We start from the raw sequence: 17500 nt of genomic DNA on the forward strand, positions 1-17500 counted from the left end.
TGCTACCTAGCTGCTAAACATCGCAGCGTGAACACCGCTGTCACCACCATCACCACCACCAACAACAACAACAAATCTAACGTCGCATTCACCATCGCCGCGACCAAAGACATTAACTTAGATTTCCCCTCACTCCCCACACCACTTGTTGATGATAAAGGGACAGAGAAAGGGATTCAAAAATGAATACAAACGAAAACATGAATGCCAGCACCACCACCATCACCACCAACAACAACAACGAAATTGGCACAAAGCCGCCTACCAAAGACAGCACCGCCAACACCAACACACTACTACGACGTCAAATGCTACATCCAAGCCTTCTGCTGCTAATACGCCCCAACACCAACACCATACCATGACTTCAATTAACACTGCCACGATTAACACTTCTACTGCCAAATTCAAAACGAATTTTGCGGACGTAAAAAACAAAAAAGAACAATTGTAACATTCACCACACAAGAGATAAACCGCACAAAGGCACTCTTCTCCAAAGAAGGAGACAAATTGCACCTTCATATTCCACAACACATCGTGGAAAACACACATAAAAAAACAATAATTTATAAAGTAATAAACAAAAAAACAAGAAGAACAGAAAATGCACCGCAGGAAAAAATCGATAAATGCCTTCGTCCTGCATGGGACTCCAAGGAATATATCAGTTGGGGAAACAAATTTGGTACAGTCCAAGTACGTTTCCTCAACGAAAGTTTAGCAAAACGTTTTTCCAATTGGAGCTGCATTCGGACGACTTGGTAATGATACCAGTCTATTTAAACAAAAGGGTCACGAAAGTCCAAATAAAAAACATACCATTTGATGTCGAAACACAATGGTTGGTCTCTGCCATCTGCTTTGAAATGTCAGAGACAATGTCAGAGACAAACATCCTGGAAATCGCGGTTCTAGGAGAGAAAGACTATGTGGGCAAATCAATCGAATTCCTGCTTCAATTGGATGAAGCAGCAGAGAGAAGATACCCACCGCTATAGAACTGCCAGGAGGCTACAAACTCTATATAGTGGTAGAGGGCAGGCGACCACGCTGCTATTTGTGTGGAAGCGAAACACACTTGAAAAAGACGTGCCCAACCACTGCACACCAAGAGCAACAACAACAACCACTACCACAACCAAAGCACTCCGGAAAAAAAGCTCTACTACCCACACCACCATCAACACAGAAGACGACAAGAGAAGCACACCAAGCTAATCCGGCATCAACCAAAAACCACTCGACACCTGAAAAAATACCAACACCACCATCAACAGCAAAACCCAAAGGAACAGAAAAACAAAGAAAACACACACAAACTGATCCCCCATCCCTTATACCGCACTCAACACACACAAACACTCAACAACCAACAACAACGAAAACAACAACACAACCACTTACACAGGCATACATAGAAGCCCACAACATACCCCTACCCCCTTCTGATTCCTCAGAAATTTCGTCGGAAGACGAAACCAGTGAGGAATGGCAAATAGCTACAAAAAGAAGGAAAATAAAGAAGAGAAACACAACCAAACCAAATGCAAACACGAACAAAGCAGGGGGAAATACATCTCCCGAAGACATTTCAAAAAACCAACGCAAACAACAGCCACACCAACACACACAAAAACATATACAGCAAACATGCTCACAGCCATAGACACCAAAAACACAAATTTGATGGAATACATCCAATCAAAAACAAACATAACAGAAGATGACATAAAAACAAACAATCACCCATACACAACACCACCAGACCACATCAAAATATTACACATCTCCAAAAGTCTGCACCACACACTCAAAGGCATTTTCCCCAGTGCGGTTGGTAAATGCCAAAAATATCTCACAAAGAAACTGTACTGGGATCTTCTCGAGGACAAACCAACGGAGAGAAAGCAAAAACTTTCCGAGCAGTAAGTAACCCTCTGTATTCTAATTCATTAGAACTATGATCAAGATTGGTTGTGTAAATGCGCGTGGCTTGGGGTCCCCTTGGAAACAAGGGTACCTCTTAAATGACATAAAGTCACATAAGTTAGAAATCATAGCCATCAGCGAGACCAGACTCCACAATCCGCGGGCCCTAAAGACCATGTTTGGCGGACAATTCAACATTTATTTTTCCCCCTGTCTGCCGAGAATGGGCGGTAGTGGCACCGCGGTACTTTTTCACAAGAGTCTGGATCTCAAAGTAAGGACAATATTCGTAGACCCGGAGGGTAGACTGGTCGTCCTGGATGTCGACGGCAGCAATGGGTGCGCTTTTCGACTCGTATCAGTTTACGCACCGCCCTTAACAGGTCGGGCGGATTTCTTTCAACGTCTAGAAGTTTTCTTGGGAACGTCTCGTCCTTTACTCTTAGTGGGGGGGATTGGAATGCTACCTTGGACACGCATGTAGACTACGTGTGGTAGAGATAGGAATAGACGGGGATGCAAATGCCTCAGAGACCTGCTCAGACGCTTTCAACTGTCTGACAGGTTCCGACTAGACCACCCGAATGCGCCAACGTGGACATGGAGCAACCGCATCGGGTCGTCGAGATCGTATCTAGATAGGATACTGTGTAGGACAGTAGATAGAGATAGCATAGGATGTCCACAATTCCACATAGTCAGCTACACGGATCACAAACCTGTGACATGTACGCTAGACTTAGGTAAGACACTTAGGCAGGGTCCCGGATACTGGAAACTAAACGCGTCTTTCCCATCGAGACAGGTTTTCAGAGACCGGATTAGCACACTAGTAAAGAGGGCTTTGACGGGAGCCATCATCAACAACAAATGGTGGTTTGCCCTCAAGAGAGCAGTAAAAGCAGAAGCGATTAGGTACAGCAAAGCACTAGCCATAGATAGAAATAGAGTAGAGGGTGAGCTAGTTAAGAAGCTAGAAGAGGCAATTAGAAGCGGCATCGCATCCGACGTTTTGGCGGCGAGGTTGGCCCTCGACCAACACTTCAACGCCAAACACGAAGGATGTGCTGTCAGAGCTAGAATGCGTGCTCTAAGGAACGAAGGTGTTGGAGCCGCGAGAGAGGCCCGGGTGGCAGAGGCGCAACAGGGCAACAAATCTACCATTCGGTCACTGGTAGATGAACAGGGGCGCGAATTGCTCGAGCCAAGTAAAATGTGTGAGGCCTTTCAGCAGCATTTTGTCCGACTGTTCGGAACGAGTGGAGGGCAAGAACGTAGGGTGGACTTCAGTGCCTACCTACAAAGCCTACCACGACTCTCGACAAGAAAGGCAGGGTGCTGCGAAGGTGCCATCACGGCGGCGGAAGTGCGGGAAGCGATGGCAGAATGCTCGAGGGACAAATCACCGGGTTTGGATGGTCTACCCTACGAGCTTTACAATTGTATGCCAGACTTGTTTGGAGATCTCTTGGCGGCGGTGTACTGCAACTGGCAGCAAAACGGGAGCATTCCTGGTTTTGTGAGCCGAGGAGCCGTAACACTGCTGAAGAAAGATCTAAACAAGGAAATGTAATAGATAACTTTAGGCCCATCACTCTGCTTAATGCAGCAGACTTGAAAATTTTGGCCAAGGTGCTAGCCAAGAGGTTGGCGCTTGTCATCGAGAAACTGGTCGACAAGGCGCAAACATGCGCCGTGCCAGGCCGAACCATCCATGATAACCTCCATCTGATGCGCTACATCATAGACAGGTAGTATAACGAACCTGGCATGGGTGGGGCCCTGATCAACTTGGATCAATCGAAAGCTTTTGATAGGGTAGACCATCGATACTTGGGGGCAGTCCTGAGAGCGGCTGGTTTCGGTCCCGTCTTCCGCGGCTGGATAGCTGCCTTGTACAGAGGCATCCGTTCGGTAATTCGCGTAAATGGACATCTATCGAGACCTTTCGACATTGCACGTTCGGTCCGTCAGGGATGCCCCCTCTCGGCGCTTCTATACGTATTGACTCTTGAGCCACTACTGCGAAAGCTGGCGACTCTAAGGGGCATCCCGCGAGAATTGGGATGCCGGACGAGCGTGTCTGCATACGTGGACGACGTCACCGTCATAGTGCCTAGCCACGAGCATATCGAGCTGGTCGGCGAGACACTGAAAAACTACGAAGCGGTGACAGGAGCGAAAATCAACCGGGAAAAGTCAGTGGGCTTGCGACTAGGCACCTGGAGAAGCAAGCCCATGCCGTCCACCAGCGCCTCTGTCGTGGGACGCTGGACCGACGGCCCGGTTGAGTTGCTCGGGGTCTGGTTTGGTCCGGACCTCCAAGTGGAGAAGAACTGGAACGAGATAACGAGTAGGGTGGTCACTCTCGCCCGGCAATGGGCCGAGAGGAAACTGTCCCTAAAAGGTCGAGCGGAGGTGGCGAACACGTACATCCCGTCCGTCATCTACTACCGCCTGACCGTCGTACCTTGTCCCGACCCTACCATCACCAAACTACAACGCATCCTCTTTCGCTTCTTGTGGAAAGGATGCGTCCCGATGGTCAGGCGATCCATTTGCTGTCAAAACCCGTTAAAAGGAGGGCTGGGAATGCCGTGGTTGATGATGCGCAGACACGCGCTGAGACTGCGGCATCTCTGGCTCTATGTAGACGACGGTGAACAGGTGTGGTCGCCGTTTATGAGGCACGCTTTCCCGCAGCTCGTCTCCATGACCGAACTGCAGTCGTGGATCAAAAAGAGGCCGAGGAAGGGCGAATGGCACCGCGAGTGTCGCGTTGCTCTCAAGCAACTCTGCCGTCCTTGGTCGACCTTAAGTGACTTCAACACAACCAAAGCATTCTATAGGGGTTTAGTGAAGGGGAGGTACGACGACGAGCTCGGGGCGAACCTGGACGTCGACGAGGAGTACCTGACCCGCCTGTTCAGGACGACTTTCGGGCCAGGGCCCATGGACAACTTCCAGAGATCCCTGGCCTGGCAGTGTGCTACCGAGAAGCGCTACCCGTTCGGGATAAGCTCTACAGACACGGCTCGAGAAACACGGGGCGACCTGCCCGAGATGCGGTCAGAGCGACGAAACCGTTCTGCACGCACTCGTTCAGTGTTCCAACAATTTCCGACCTGTGGGCTTATGTCGAACAACTGCTGTCACGTGTGGGACGAGTCGGTTTATCAGCTGAGTCTATCGTCAATATTGTCACGCCTCCTTCCTTCAAACGGGAAGGAAGAGCTATTTTCATCATCCTTGTGGCTATGGCGAAAGAATGTATCTGGTGGACGCGTCTGAAAGGATTGGAGACAAACACTTTCCTCTCTGGTCAATCTCTCATCAACTTCTTCAAGTACCACTTGAAAAGGAAAGTGAGAGTAGAGAGGCAAGTTTTGTCTAGCGAATGTTTTAAAAAAAGATGGGTGAATGTAGCAAGAATGGCACGTATGAATGACGAAGCCACCTTGAGCATAGTCCTATGAACCCAGAAATCGAAAACAGAGAGTTGCTTATTTGCAAAAAAAAAAAAAAAAAGAAATATAAAATGTGACTTCATTGACCGAGGTTACCGTGGTCTTTTCCGTAGGCTTTTCTTTCCACGGGTAACCTCACCTGTCCTCCCCTTTACTTCATATTGACATTTCTGTGATAACGATCCCTATTGATCAATTTTTTTTTCCTCGCCCCTCTTTTTTAACCCCCCTTTTTTTGTCCTCTTTCTCTCCTTTTACGATCCCTTTTGATCGAAACTCCCCCCTTTCCTATTTTTTTTTTTATTATTTTTTAAACCTTCAAAAGAAAAGCTCTACCTTGTAATTTGTTCTATCTGTGTGCAACCCTGTGTGGCTAATAAAGAAACATATCTATCTATCTATCTATCTATCTATCTATCTGTCTGTCTGACTCTCTATCTCTCTATCTCTCTCTCTGTCTATCTATCTATCTAGCTATCTATCTATCCATCTATCTATCTATCTATCTGTCCGTCTGTCTCTCTATCTATCTCTCTCTGTCTATCTATCAATCTATCTATCTATCTATCTGTCTATCTGTCTCTCTATCTCTCTCTCTGTCTATCTATCTATTATCTATATATCTATCTATCTATGATCTATCTATATCATCTATCATCTATCTATCTATTATATCTATCTGTCGTTGTCTCTTATCTCTCTCTCTCATCTATCTATCTATCTCTATCTATCTATCTATCTATCTATCTATCTATCTATCTATCTCTCTGTCTATCTATCTATCTATCTATATGTCTGTTCTCTATCTCTCTCTCTGTCTATCTATCTATCTATCTATCTATCTATCTATTCTGTCGTCTCTCTATCTCTCTCTGTTATCTATCTATATCTATCTATCTATCAATCTAAATATATATATATATATATATATATATATATATATATATATATATATATATATAAATAATAAATATTAGGGAATAAATCCAAATTTACAGAGAAAAAAAATCAGATTTAGGATTAAATCCAATTTTATAGTAAAATATTATAAAATATTATTAGAGACAAAACCACTATTTTGCAAAACAAACAAGGAATGACTTAATCAATACATAAAATTTTAATAAATAGTCAAAAAAACCGCCACTACAATCGTTTCTTGTCTTGATCGACAATCTTCAGGTGGACTTCAATCTAAAATATCAATATTTTAAAATATACAAATAATAATTTTAAAATAATTAAAGTATGAATGAAAAAATATAAATATATAATCCATATATAACCTATATATAATCCATATATAATCAATATATAAACAATATATAAACTAAAATAAACCTATTAACAATTAAATATAAAATATAAAATATAAAATATAAAACAAAACAAAAAAATAATAATAATATAATAATAAACTATATATACACCCATACACATATACCTAATTATATATAACCATATCTAACTACATACACTAAATCACACACCTATATATATATCCCTATAAATACACATAAAAACGTCTAGGCAACTAAAAATAAATAAAATAGCTAAATACTTCAACACAATACTTATTCATACTCCCCCACACACACACATACAACCCACATTCACGCTCTAGAAAACGGACATCACTCAAAATTATGAACGGAGAAATGGAATAAATGGAATTAAAAATTATATTCACTTGGTAAAACGAACACTACTTAAAAATTATGAATGAAACAATGCAATAAAACAACAGACATCGCAAATATACACAAATTAATACGAATTCCTTAACAAACCTACCATGATAAACCAAAACTCACAAAAACATATAATGATAAAATCTCCCTTTACTAAACTCTATAACATACCTATATAGCAATCCCCCTAACCTAAACATTCACACACAAATACACACACGTAAACCACACACCCACGACATATACAAATACCCACACCACTTACACATACCAATACATACATATAAACCTCAACATATACTCCAAAAACCCACTCAACCCCACACAGACAAATAAACACAAAAATTATGAATGGATTAATTTATAAAACTACCATGATAAGCTAAAACTCACAAAACAGAAATGATAAAACCTCCCTTTACTAAACACTATAACATACTTATATAACAATCCCTTTAACCTATACATTCACACACAAAAACACACACGTAAACCACACACCCATAACAAATACAAACACCCACCCCACTCACACACACCCACAAGTACAAATAAGCCTCAACATATACACCAAACAAAATTACTTTACCAAGGAACTTAACATATGTATAAAAAGTATAACCGCTCTGGAAACGAACATCTCTAAATTAATGAATGGAGAAATGGAATAAATGGAATTAAAAATAATATTCACGTGGCAAAACGAACACCACTCAAAAATTATGAATGAAACAATGTAATAAAACAACCAACATCGAAAATAGACAAATTACCACGAATTCCCTAAAAAAACCATGATAAACCAAAACTCTCAAGAACATATAACGATAAAATCTCCCTTTGCTAAACTCTATAACAGTCTATATAGCAATCCCCTTAACCTAAACATTCACACACAAATACACACACGTAAACCACAGACCCACGACTTATACACATACCTATACTAACTTATAAACCTCAATACACAGCAAAACCCACTCCCTCCCCACACAAACAAATTAACACATACATCCCAAAACCTAAATAACAAACCCATATACACATTCACACACAAACACACACACACGCAAAACACACACACACAACAGATACATATACTCCCTCACATATACGCATATACATACTCACTAAACTTGATATACACAACAATATTTACACACCCACACTCATACAGATAAATAAATTATACAACTAAAAACTCACACACAATCTCATATACATAAACACTCCTATGAAAACAACATTAAATACATCGTAATTAACCAGAATATCAAAAATAACAATATGACATAAGGATAAATAAAATACATACTTACAATTCAGTTTCAAATTATAAGTGAAATTAAATTCTTAGCCGTTAAAAAAATCAAACCAAAATTACGTTACCATAGAAATAACTTATGTAAAAAAAGAATAAGCGTCATGGAAAGTAAACGTCATTTAAAATTATGAATGGAGAAAAAGAATAAATGGAACTAAAAACTATATCCACGTGGCAAACCAACACTAATTAAAAAAAAATTTATTATGAATGGATTCTTTAAAAAACTACCATGAAAAATCATTATATACATTTATGAGCTTTAGCTCACCTTAGCAACTCTAACAAACAATTTGCAGCAACCCAAAAATATTCTCGATGCCTACCTCACTACTACACTATTCCACTCACAATTCCAAGCAACGCTAGTCCACCAACCGGTTACAATTCCCAACTCCACCCATTCATTCACAATTTCAACGACGTTCGCCTCCACAGCGCTACATATAAGCCTCAACATATACACCGGAGATTCACATCCGTGCGGATGGGTGAGAGTAATTCCTTAACAAACCTACCATGATAAACCAAAACTCACAAAAACATATAATGATAAAATCTCCCTTTACTAAACTCTATAACATACCTATATAACAATCCCCCTAACCTAAACATTCACACACAAATACACACACGTAAACCACACACCCACAACATATACAAATACCCACACCACTTACACATACCAATACATACATATAAACCTCAACGTATACTCCAAAAACCCACTCAAACCCCACACAGACAAATAAACACAAAAATTATGAATGGATTCTTTTATAAAACTACCATGATAAGCTAAAACTCACAAAACAGAAATAATAAAACCTCCCTTTACTAAACACTATACATACTTATATAGCATCCCTTTAACCTATACATTCACACACAAAAACACACACGTAAACCACACACCCATAACAAATACAAACACCCACCCCACTCACACACACCCACAAGTACAAATAAGCCTCAACATATACACCAAACAAAATTACTTTACCAAGGAACTTAACATATGTATAAAAAATATAACCGCTCTGGAAACGAACATCTCTAAATTAATGAATGGAGAAATGGAATAAATGGAATTAAAAATAATATTCACGTGGCAAAACGAACACCACTCAAAAATTATGAATGAAACAATGTAATAAAACAACCAACATCGAAAATAGACAAATTACCACGAATTCCCTAAAAAAAACCATGATAAACCAAAACTCTTAAAACCTATAACGATAAAAACTCCCTTTGCTAAACTCTATAACAAACCTATATAGCAATCCCCCTAACCTAAACATTCACACACAAATACACACACATAAACCACAGACCCACGACTTATACACATACCTATACTAACTTATAAACCTCAATATACACCAAAACCCACTCCCTCCCCACACAGACAAATGAACACATACATCCCAAAACCTAAATAACAAACCCATATACACATTCACACACAAACACACACACATGCAAAACACACACACAAAACAGATACATATACTCCCTCACATATACGCATATACATACTCACTAAACTCGATATATACAACAATATTTACACACCCACACTCAAACAGATAAATAAATTATACAACTAAAAACTCACACACAATCTCATATACATAAACACTCCTATGATAACAACATTAAATACATCGTAATTAACTAGAATATCACAAATAACAATACGACATAAGGATAAATAAAATACATACTTACAAGTCAGTTTCAAATTATGAAGTGAAATTAAATTCTTAGCCGTTAAAAAAATCAAACCAAAATTACGTTACCATAGAAATAACTTATGTAAAAAAAGAATACGTGCCATGGAAAGTAAACGTCATTTAAAAATATGAATGGAGAAAAAGAATAAATGGAACTATAAACTATATCCACGTGGCAAACCATCACTACTTAAAAAAATTTATTATGAATGGATTCTTTAAAAAAACTACCATGAAAAATCATTATATACATTTATGAGCTTTAGCTCACCTTAGCAGCTCTAACAAACAACTTGCAGCAACCCAACCCATTCTCGATGCCTACCTCACTACTACACTATTCCACTCACAATTCCAAGCAACGCTAGTCCACCACCCGGTTACAATTCCCAACTCCACCCATTCATTCACAATTTCAACGACGTTCAGCCTCCACAGCGCTACATATAAGCCTCAACATATACACAGGAGATTCACTTTCACATCCGTACGGATGGGTGAGTAAATTATGGGCTAGAATTGATACTAGAGATTGTTTTGATATACCTATTGGAGCACCAGATTCTGCACAGGCTACTGATTTAGTAGGTATTTTTCTTTTATCTGAACTCCAATTAGAAAATCTTAAGATAGAGGGTGGTTTATATAGAGACGATCTTCTACTAGTTACAAATAATTGTACTAATAGGAATCTAGAAGTATATAAGAAAAAACTATATAGTTTCTTTAAAAGATATGGTTTTAGTATTACTATATATAAGGAGAATTATAATGTTAATTATTTAGATGTTACTTTTAATCTTATTACAGGTAAAACACAACCATATCATAAACTTAATGAGAACCTTAGATATATAAATGTTAATAGTAATCACCCATTTTCTATTAAAAAATCGTTGATTAATAATATAAGTAAACGTATTTCATTACTCTCTTATGATATAGAGATTTTTAATAAACATGCTAAATATTATAATGAGGCCCTTAGAGGGGCAGGTTATAATAGGAATATTAAATTTTATAATATTAGTGATAAAGATTTAATTGTTAATTTTCGAGATACTTCTAATAATAATTATAATTTTGTTAGGTTTAGTGGTAAAAATAATAGATATTATAAAAAAAATAATAAAAATGATAAAAATATAAATAAGAGTAATAATAATAATAAATATAATAATAATAATATAAATAAGAATAATAAAAATAAAAATAAATTTAATAATTATTATAATAATTATATTGATAAATTTAATAATAATAATAATTCCTTAAATGCTGTACATAGATATAATTCTGATAATAATTTTAATAAAATAAAGAATTATAAATATATTTATAATAATGATAATAATAATAAGGTTAATAAGAATAAAATTTGGTTAATAGTTCCTTATGGAGATCAAGTAAAAACGAATATTATTAAAGAGATTTTAGATGTTATAGAACTATTTATTAGAGATAATCGTAAATATAGAAACATTTTCTCTTTTAATAATTTTGGAGTTGGTTACTCTACCACTAATAATGCTGGTAACATTATTTCTTCATTTAATAAATATAAACTGAATAATTTTTATAAAAAGAAATTATTTGATAATAATATTAATAATGATAAGATTTATATTAATTGTACATGTAGAGATAAATCTAATTGTATATTAAATAATAATTGTGATATTAACGATGTAGTGTATAAATGTATAGTTACATTAAATGATAATAACTTTAAGAATAATAATTACACAAAAGCGGTTTATATAGGTTCTACTTCCTCAAAAATAAAACTAAGAATCGCACAACATATGAATTCTTTTAAAAATAAAAACTTAATCAACTCAACCGGACTTAGTAAGTACATTTGGAGTCTTAAATCATTAAATATTAATTATAGTTTAATTTGGGAAATAATTTGTAAAACTAAATCATATACTATAGGAGCTAATTGTTGTTATTTATGCTCTAATGAGTTTAAAGAAATTTTATTTTGTAAGTATGATAATTTACTTAATACTGGTGAAGAGCGCAAAATAAAATGCAGACATAAGTTACTTTACCTATATAATAAGTTTCATGATAAATAGCAATAATAGTTCCCTTTTAGGTTACTTTAGTTTAGTTTAAATTAGTTTAGATAATATATTTTTTTGGTTATGTTGTCTAGGCTTTAATTATAGTTAGTCTTTATTGATATTTCTTTGTTTTAATTAGTTCATTTTTAATGTATATTAATTTAACAGTATATGGTATGTTAAAACTTTAATAATTTATATTAGATTTTTTTATTTTCTTTATTTATATATTTTTTTTTTTAATTTTTTATTTTTATTTTATTTTATTATGTATTTTTATTATTTATTTGTTATATGTATTTTGGAGGATATATTTATATGTTGATGGGTGTTATTTAGTGGTGTTTTTATTGAGTTTTGTATGTATGTGTGAATGTTTAAGATCCCTTTGTTTTTTGTTTTTTATTTGGTATGTTGAATTGACAGATTTTATTTGGGTATTGTCTGTTATAATAAAGTACACACACCCATACAAATATAAGTGCCCACTTCATTCGCTGTACCTGGAATTGCATGTGAGCCTCAACATATGCACCTAACGGCCACTCCCGCCCCATACGGATAAATAAACACATACATCCCCAAAAATGGGCGTAATCCCACTCACACCAATCATATGTATATAATTATACACACTAGAATAATACATAACTAACCCAAATATACAGAACATACCAAAAATTACCAACTAACCACCATCACATATGAAACCCACACGCATACAATGACAAAACTCCCCCCTCCATACCCAATTTACACCCACATAGCAATCCCAATATATTCATCCATACATGGACGCACGTGCGTGAAGCACATGCACACAATAAATACGTATAACCCCCCAATACATACTCATATACATACGTATCAAGCTCGACATCCACAGCGATACGTTTACACCCACTCACAGCAAGATGGGTGAATTGCACAACCAGGGAACGCACACACACATGTGTGCGTTTTTTTATTGTGCAACTCGCCCATATGCATGTATGCGCGCGCGATTACATTGTTGCATATATCGAGCCCAAATAGCATGCATATGTACATGTGAGGGGGTACACGCTAATGACGTGCGCGTGTATCCCCTGCATTTATACCCGTGCGTGAATATACACATGGAGATTACCACATAGGTACAAATGTGTATAGTAATGGGAGCCCCATCACTACACTCAATGTATATTCTCACCCATCCGTACGGATGTGAAAGTGAATCTCCTGTGTATATGTTGAGGCTTATATGTAGCGCTGTGGAGGCTGAACGTCGTTGAAATTGTGAATGAATGGGTGGAGTTGGGAATTGTAACCGGGTGGTGGACTAGCGTTGCTTGGAATTGTGAGTGGAATAGTGTAGTAGTGAGGTAGGCATCGAGAATGGGTTGGGTTGCTGCAAGTTGTTTGTTAGAGCTGCTAAGGTGAGCTAAAGCTCATAAATGTATATAATGATTTTTCATGGTAGTTTTTTTAAAGAATCCATTCAAAATAAATTTTTTTAAGTAGTGATGGTTTGCCACGTGGATATAGTTTATAGTTCCATTTATTCTTTTTCTCCATTCATATTTTTAAATGACGTTTACTTTCCATGGCGCGTATTCTTTTTTTACATAAGTTATTTCTATGGTAACGTAATTTTGGTTTGATTTTTTTAACGGCTAAGAATTTAATTTCACTTCATAATTTGAAACTGACTTGTAAGTATGTATTTTATTTATCCTTATGTCATATTGTTATTTTTGATATTCTGGTTAATTACGATGTATTTAATGTTGTTATCATAGGAGTGTTTATGTATATGAGATTGTGTGTGAGTTTTTAGTTGTATAATTTATTTATCTGTTTGAGTGTGGGTGTGTAAATATTGTTGTATATATCGAGTTTAGTGAGTATGTATATGCGTATATGTGAGGGAGTATATGTATCTGTTGTGTGTGTGTGTTTTGCGTGTGTGTGTGTTTGTGTGTGAATGTGTATATGGGTTTGTTATTTAGGTTTTGGGATGTATGTGTTAATTTGTCTGTGTGGGGAGGGAGTGGGTTTTGGTGTATATTGAGGTTTATAAGTTAGTATAGGTATGTGTATAAGTCGTGGGTCTGTGGTTTATGTGTGTGTATTTGTGTGTGAATGTTTAGGTTAGGGGGATTGCTATATAGGTTTGTTATAGAGTTTAGCAAAGGGAGTTTTTATCGTTATAGGTTTTAAGAGTTTTGGTTATCATGGTTTTTTTTAGGGAATTCGTGGTAATTTGTCTATTTTCGATGTTGGTTGTTTTATTACATTGTTTCATTCATAATTTTTGAGTGGTGTTCGTTTTGCCACGTGAATATTATTTTTAATTCCATTTATTCCATTTCTCCATTCATTAATTTAGAGATGTTCGTTTCCAGAGCGGTTATATTTTTTATACATATGTTAAGTTCCTTGGTAAAGTAATTTTGTTTGGTGTATATGTTGAGGCTTATTTGTACTTGTGGGTGTGTGTGAGTGGGGTGGGTGTTTGTATTTGTTATGGGTGTGTGGTTTACGTGTGTGTTTTTGTGTGTGAATGTATAGGTTAAAGGGATTGCTATATAAGTATGTTATAGTGTTTAGTAAATGGAGGTTGTATTATTTCTGTTTTGTGAGTTTTAGCTTATCATGGTAGTTTTATAAAAGAAGCCATTCATAATTTTTGTGTTTATTTGTCTGTGTGGGGTGGGTTGAGGGTTTTTGGAGTATACGTTGAGGTTTATATGTATGTATTGGTATGTGTAAGTGGTGTGGGTATTTATATGTTGTGGGTGTGTGGTTTACGTGTGTGTATTGTGTGTGAATGTTTAGGTTAGGGGGATTGTTATATAGGTATGTTATAGAGTTTAGTAAAGGGAGATTTTATCATTATATGTTTTTGTGAGTTTTGGTTTATCATGGTAGGTTTGTTAAGGAATTACTCTCACCCATCCGCACGGATGTGAATCTCCGGTGTATATGTTGAGGCTTATATGTAGCGCTGTGGAGGCGAACGTCGTTGAAATTGTGAATGAATGGGTGGAGTTGGGAATTGTAACCGGTTGGTGGACTAGCGTTGCTTGGAATTGTGAGTGGAATAGTGTAGTAGTGAGGTAGGCATCGAGAATATTTTTGGGTTGCTGCAAATTGTTTGTTAGAGTTGCTAAGGTGAGCTAAAGCTCATAAATGTATATAATGATTTTTCATGGTAGTTTTTTAAAGAATCCATTCATAATAAATTTTTTTTTAAGTAGTGTTGGTTTGCCACGTGGATATAGTTTTTAGTTCCATTTATTCTTTTTCTCCATTCATAATTTTAAATGACGTTTACTTTCCATGACGCGTATTCTTTTTTTACATAAGTTATTTCTATGGTAACGTAATTTTGGTTTGATTTTTTTAACGGCTAAGAATTTAATTTCACTTTATAATTTGAAACTGAATTGTAAGTATGTATTTTATTTATCCTTATGTCGTATTGTTATTTGTGATATTCTGGTTAATTACGATGTATTTAATGTTGTTATCATAGGAGTGTTTATGTATATGAGATTGTGTGTGAGTTTTTAGTTGTATAATTTATTTATCTGTTTGAGTGTGGGTGTGTACATATTGTTGTATATATCAAGTTTAGTGAGTATGTATATGCGTATATGTGAGGGAGTATATGTATCTGTTGTGTGTGTGTGTTTTGCGTGTGTGTGTGTTTGTGTGTGAATGTGTATATGGGTTTGTTATTTAGGTTTGGGATGTATGTGTTAATTTGTTTGTGTGGGGAGGAGAGGGGTTTGGTGTGTATTGAGGTTTATAAGTTAGTATAGGTATGTGTATAAGTCGTGGGTCTGTGGTTTACGTGTGTGTATTTGTGTGTGAATGTTTAGGTTAAGGGGAATGCTATATAGACTGTTATAGAGTTTAGCAAAGGGAGATTTTATCGTTATATGTTTTTGAGAGTTTTGGTTTATCATGGTTTTTTTAGGGAATTCGTGGTAATTTGTCTATTTTCGATGTTGGTTGTTTTATTACATTGTTTCATTCATAATTTTTGAGTGGTGTTCGTTTTGCCACGTGAATATTATTTTTAATTCCATTTATTCCATTTCTCCATTCATTAATTTAGAGATGTTCGTTTCCAGAGCGGTTATACTTTTTATACATATTTAAGTTCTTGGTAAAGTAATTTTGTTTGGTGTATATGTTGAGGCTTATTTGTACTTGTGGGTGTGTGTGAGTGGGGTGGGTGTTTGTATTTGTTATGGGTGTGTGGTTTACGTGTGTGTTTTTGTGTGTGAATGTATAGGTTAAAGGGATTGTTATATAAGTATGTTATAGTGTTTAGTAAAGGGAGGTTTTATCATTTCTGTTTTGTGAGTTTTAGCTTATCATGGTAGTTTTATAAATTAATCCATTCATAATTTTTGTGTTTATTGTCTGTGTGGGGTTGAGTGGGTTTTTGGAGTATATGTTGAGGTTTATATGTATGTATTGGTATGTGTAAGTGGTGTGGGTATTTGTATATGTCGTGGGTGTGTGGTTTACGTGTGTGTATTTGTGTGTGAATGTTTAGGTTAGGGGGATTGCTATATAGGTATGTTATAGAGTTTAGTAAAGGGAGATTTTATCATTATATGTTTTTGTGAGTTTTGGTTTATCATGGTAGGTTTGTTAAGGAATTCGTAGTAATTTGTGTATATTTGCGATGTCTGTTGTTTTATTGCATTGTTTCATTCATAATTTTTAAGTAGTGTTCGTTTTACCAAGTGAATATAATTTTTAATTCCATTTATTCCATTTCTCCGTTCATAATTTTGAGTGATGTCCGTTTTCTAGAGCGTGAATGTGGGTTGTATGTGTGTGTGTGTGGGAGTATGAATAAGTATTGTGTTGAAGTATTTAGCTATTTTATTTATTTTTAGTTGCCTAGACGTTTTATGTGTATGTATAGGGATATATATATAGGTGTGTGATTTAGTGTATGTAGTTAGATATGGTTATATATAATTAGGTATATGTGTATGGGTGTATATATAGTTTATTATTATATTATTATTATTTTTTGTTTTGTTTTATATTTTATATTTTATATTTTATATTTAATTGTTGATAGGTTTATTTTAGTTATATATTGTTTATATATTGATTATATATGGATTATATATAGGTTATATATGGATTATATATTATATTTTTTCATTCATACTTTAATTATTTTAAAATTATCATTTGTATATTTTAAAATATGATATTTTAGATTGAAGTCCACCTGAAGATTGTCGATCAAGACAAG

This window comes from Octopus sinensis, unplaced genomic scaffold, assembly GCF_006345805.1.
Source record: "Octopus sinensis unplaced genomic scaffold, ASM634580v1 Contig09405, whole genome shotgun sequence".
Classification (NCBI taxonomy): domain Eukaryota; kingdom Metazoa; phylum Mollusca; class Cephalopoda; order Octopoda; family Octopodidae; genus Octopus; species Octopus sinensis.